The 5,978-nt window shown below is 31.9% G+C and overlaps 1 protein-coding gene across 1 annotated transcript in view; it reads right to left on the bottom strand.

Moving 5' to 3' along the window:
- ecel1 (endothelin converting enzyme-like 1) overlaps positions 1-5,978 on the bottom strand; it is a 49,008-nt gene that overhangs the window by 42,494 nt on the left and 536 nt on the right. The window lies entirely within an intron of this gene.

The following is a 5,978-nucleotide window of genomic DNA, read 5'->3' as shown; positions in this document are numbered from 1 at the left end:
TATGAATGAAATGAATGAAAACAATTCTAGCTAGACAAGCTCAATTTCATGTGTCACTGTGTTCTGAAATGATGGAAACCCAAAGATCATTGCGACCTTTTAATTGCACAATTCTGCTGTTTTTCTTAGAATTGTGAGTTTATATCTCACAATTCTGCCTTGTTTTATCTTACACTAAACTCACAATTCTGAGTTTATGTCCCACAATTCTGAGATTATATGTTGCAATTATGAGTTTGTCACAATTTTGAGTTTATATTGCAATTCTGAGTTTATGTCCCACAATTCTGAGTTTATAGGTCCTAATTATGAGTTTATATTTCGTAATTTTGAGTTTATATATCATAATTTTGAATTGATATTGCAATTCTGAGTTTATGACGCAATTTTGAGTTTATATGTCCTAATTATGAGTTTATATTGCAATTCTGAGTTTATATGTCGTACGCCCATGTTAACGGATCAGAGCGTTCACACTGCACGCGATTGCGGTCCGGCAGAGAAAAAAAAAAATTCTGCCATATATGTCTGTTCTAGAGACATTTTGTTACACCTTTACTTAATGATTATTTTGCCTTATGTCTGTTCTAGAGACATGTTACAGCTTCTTGATAAAGCTCTAATTGGTTTTCTTTTGGAAATATGTTTCAAATTCACACTGAATGCATTAATGACTGTAAAGCATGTCTATGTGTGTAAAAATCGTGATTAAAATCGAAATCGCAAAATTGATCAAAGAAATCTCGATAGTTTTTTTTTTTCCATATTGCAAAGCCCTAGATTATGTTGCAATTATGAGTTTGTCACAATTTTGAGTTTATATTGCAATTCTGAGTTTATGACGCAATTTTGAGTTTATATGTCCTAATTATGAGTTTATATGTCGTAATTTTGAGTTTATATATTATAATTTTGAGTTTATATTGCAATTCTGAGTTTATGATGCAATTTTTAGTTTATATGTCGTAATTATGAGTTTATATGTCGTAATTTTGAGTTTATATGTCATAATTTTGAGTTTATATTGCAATTCTGAGTTTGTATGTTGCAATTATGAGTTTGTCACAATTTTGAGTTTATATTGCAATTCTGAGTTTGTCACAATTCTGAGTTTGTCACAATTCTGAGTTTATGTTCCACAATTCTGAGTTTCTACGTCACAATTCTGAGATTATATGTTGCAATTATGAGTGTCACAGTTTTGAGTTTATATTGCAATTCTGAGTTTATGTCCCACAATTCTGAGTTTATATGTCGCAATTCTGTGTTTTTATTTTGTTTTTTTTTTGCAATTCTGAGTTTGTCGTAATTTTGAGTTTACATGTCCTAATTTTGAGTTTATATCTCGTAATTTTGAGTTTAAATTGCAATTCCGAGTTTGTCACAATTTTGAGTTTATATGTCGCAATTTTGAGTTTGTCGCAATTCTGAGTTTATATCTTAATTCTGACTTCTTTTATCTAAGAATAAACTTACGAGTTTAAATTGCAATTCCGAGTTTGTCACAATTCTGAGTTTATATCTCACAATTCTGAGTTTGTTGCAATTTTGAGTTTATATCTTGTAATTCTGAGTTTATTTGTCGCAATTCTGAGTTTATATCCCAATTCTGACTTGTTTTATCACAGAATAAACTTGTGATTCTGAGTATGTTGCAATTTTGAGTTTATATGAATTGAGAATTGTGAGAAAAAGTCAGAATTAAGATAAAAAGTCGCAATTTCTTTTCAAATCAAATGCCTTGGTGAGCAGAAGAGACTTCTTTCAAAAACATTACAAAAATAAACGTGTACACTCAAACACACATAAATGTTTCAGGTCTGAGTATGTACTGTGCAATGTGTTGGCCAAACAATTGCGTCTATGTAGTTATTTTAAATATGTTTCTGGCCTTTATCTCAAATCTTTGGAAATCATGTGTGTGTGTGTGTGTGTGTGTGTGTGTGTGTGTGTGCGCGTGTGTGTGTGTGCGTGTGCGTGAGCGTGAGCGTGAGTGTGTGCGTGTGCGTGTGCGAGTGTGTGTGTGTGTGTGTGTGAGTGAATAGAGACAAAAGCAAATGACAGAGCGTTTGCATTCATTAAATCTGTTATTGTGTGTGTGCATCCACATTTCTGAGTTAATTCACCCTGTCACCTCTCATCTGTTTCACCGGACACACACACACACAGGGAATCTCTCAGTAAGTGGATTGAAGACACACACACACACCTGATGTCTGTGGAGGTGTTTCTCTGGAAAATGTCAGTCTCCATTCAAACCATCATTCATCAAATGTGTCTTGCTCTTTTCCTGTCTTTCAAACACACTCATACAGCTCTCTCTCTCTCACACACACACACACACACACACTTTCAATCTGTTTTATTAAAGTCTGCATTATAAAACAGATAGTTCTGACATTAAAGCCATTGTAAAATGCAGATAAACGCACCTGTGACGCATTAATGCAGCAGTCTGCTACAGCCTGCAGTTATTAAAGAACAATGGATTATATTACTTTTCAGAAGAATGTGATCATGATGAATAAATGTAATATGAGTAATATTAGTAAATGCAATATGATTTTTATTAATAAATCTAACTGTTTATTGAACATTGGTCTGTTTTAACATATTGCTGTTGGCATAATCTCTAAAAGTGTTAGTGGTCGTCCTTTATGTTTTTTTCTAGCTGTGTTTCACAGACAAACTCATCTCTTTAATATTTCAAGTGTTTCTCCATTCTATATTTATTAATTGTCATGAATTGTCTCTGTTACTTGTGTACAATGATTAAAGAGAGTAAATGAAGACATTTACACCATATACTAGTAGTTTTTGTTAATATTTTTTATAATTTTATAATTTTTTATAATTTTAATTTTAGTTAAAGTTTTAGTAATTTTGTTGTATGTTTTTTGTCATTTTTTATTTATTTATTTATTTATTTATTTTACGTCCATAGTACTTCAACATAAATTAAACTTAAATGAGAAAGTTTGAGCTAGTTTTTTATATGTTATATTTCAGGCTGAAGTTTATTTCTTCCACATAGAGAAATGTGAACATTAGAAATGTTGAGCTAAAAAAAATAGCTAAATGAACTAAAAATTTAATAAGTTTAGATTTCTTTAAATTTTAGTTTTAGTTATTTTAGTACTTCAACTTAAATTATACAAAAAAAATGACAAATGTGGAGCTAAAATGTTTGCTAAATGAGTTTTAAAAAATTACTTTTTTATTTTAGTTTTTAGTACTTCAACATAAATTAAAAGAAAAATTAGAGAAATATTGAGTTAAAAATAGCTAAATGAACTAAAAATTAAATAAGTTTACATTTTTAAATTTTAGTTTTAGTTATTTTAATACTTCAACTGAAATTAAAAGAAAAATAGAAATGTTGAGCTAAAAATAGCTAAATAAGGTTAGCTATTAAGCTATTTTAGCTATTATAAGTTTAAGTTAAATAAGTTCGTTTTTTATATTTTAGTTTTAGCTATTTTAGTACTTCAATTGAAATTAAAAGGAAATGAGAAATGTAGAACTAAAAATATTAATTAAAAATGAGCTAACGTTTTTTTATTTTAGTTTTAGTTATTTTAGTGCTCCAACTTACACAAAAAATAGAAATAAAAATATTAAGCTAACAATAGCTAAATTAGTTGAGTTTTTAGTTTTACTTATTATTAAACAACTTAAATTAAACGAAAATGAAAAATGTTGCCTTGGCAACTAACCAAAATAAAACGTTATATAGCCTAAATAAAATTAGTTTTTTTTAATGTTTTATTTCAGTTAATATTTATTTTATTTCAAGTAATGCAAATGTTTTTATGGCTTTAGTTTTAGTTTTGTTATCGTTAATAAGCCTAATTTACTCAAGTGTCCTGCTTCTCAGATGCTTCAGAAAAATCTCAACGACGTCTCAAACTGAGCTCACTCTTCTCAAATACCAGATTCTGACCTCAGAAGCCAAAGATCTCAAACATTTCTTATCAAATTCCTCCAAAGTCGAAATGATCAGAGCGGCTGTTTTTATTCCTCCTCAGACACTCAAAACATAACTGAGACCTGCATGATATATGAAAGAGCAATGAAAAATCCCTCTGGGAACAAATACAGATAAAACACACACTGAAGTCAATCTAGTCACACACACACACACAGAGAGAGAGAGTGGTGTGTGTAATGGATTAGATCTCTTAGCATCTGATGAATGACCATTTACATGACATGACAGCACTAATGTCTTGAATACAGAACACACACACACTCTCTCTCTCTCACACACACACACTTTAAAGCACTGCAAACGAAAACCAGCCCAAACTTTGTATGCTCAGTCTCTAATGTGATCTCCTGCGTGTTTATTATTAATATTGGTGTTGTGTTGTGCCGTCACACGTGGCTCTAACAGATTTATTTTGCTGTGCTCGGACTCGGGCTTCAGCTCGGGGTTCTGAGGTCCGTCTTATCAGCGCAGGACAGCGAGGGTCTCTCATGGGTCCCGTTTCAACTTCTTACAGCAGAACGAACATAAACACACACACACACACACACACACACACACACACACGTGTCCTTCAGGGACTTCCAGTTAAACTGCCATTGTATTTAAAACAAGGTAATTATAATTACTGCACACAAACCCTGACCTGAACACACACACACACACACACACACACACGCACACACACACACTCTTTTGTAGTCATTCTGTGGCGCCAGACGCAGGGACAGTAACTCAATTATACAGAAAGCTTTTGCTCCACTAGTGAATCACTGAACTACCAGTCGTCAAATAAATTAATAAAGCACACACACACACGGATCGCAATTCATCTGCGGCTCATAAACTGTGCAAAGCAATCAAAATAGATCCTGTTTTCCTACAAGATCACACAATTTATACTACAGCAACACCACGCTTTTTGATATTCTATGTAAATACTATTGCATGTGAATATGGAAATCACACAATATCATGCTAAATATCACTGTACCATGGTATATGAATATGTAATCAAGGTAAATCTCAAAGTACAGTGGTTATACCATCACTATGCACTGTAAAAGTTAAAATATGAGATATTTCTACTACATCGAATCCTTAAAAATGAATTTCAAAGCTTTTGCTCCACTAGTGAATCACTGAACTACCAGTCGTCAAATAAATTAATAAAGCACACACACACACGGATCGCAATTCATCTGCGGCTCATAAACTGTGCAAAGCAATCAAAATAGATCCTGTTTTCCTACAAGATCACACAATTTATACTACAGCAACACCACGCTTTTTGATATTCTATGTAAATACTATTGCATGTGAATATGGAAATCACACAATATTATGCTGAATATCACTGTACCATGGTATATGAATATGTAATCAAGGTAAATCTCAAAGTACAGTGGTTATACCATCACTATACACTGTAATATGAGATAATACTTAAAATATGAGATATTTCTACTACATCGAATCCTTAAAAATTAATTTTATTGGTGTGAACTAATGCATTCTGATCAGTTCAGGCTTATTAATCATATTTTGAATATATGGAGTATGAGTATATGAGTATGGAAATCATACAAAGTCATGGCAGATCTCAAAGTATCCCGGTATTAAGATTTCTAAACGATGTAAATTAAATGTTTGAAATGTTATTTCTAGCACATTTTAGTTTTTTATTTTTATTTTTTTACAATGCATACATAACAGCAGTTTTGGAAAAGAACAAATGCATTTAAAATGAAATACAAGCGACTCGTTTTGGACATTGCAGCATATATGAACACAGTTCACAATTCAACTTTGGCACCTAAACGGATCCAATTCTGTTTCGCAAACGCCTTCACCTGTGACTCTTAACTTAATTAAACTAGGTACTTTGAAATACCATGGTACGTGAATACGGTTCCACGGTTTTACCGTATGGTTCCACCAATACTTTGTTTGCAACAAAATGACATATCAGCATTTTGGTCACTCACTC

Source organism: Sinocyclocheilus rhinocerous, unplaced genomic scaffold (assembly GCF_001515625.1).
Source record: "Sinocyclocheilus rhinocerous isolate Xijiao unplaced genomic scaffold, SAMN03320098_v1.1 scaffold1719, whole genome shotgun sequence".
Lineage (NCBI taxonomy): Eukaryota > Metazoa > Chordata > Actinopteri > Cypriniformes > Cyprinidae > Sinocyclocheilus > Sinocyclocheilus rhinocerous.
Note: the sequence above shows the minus strand (reverse complement) of the source record. Positions and strands in the feature narration are given on the sequence as shown.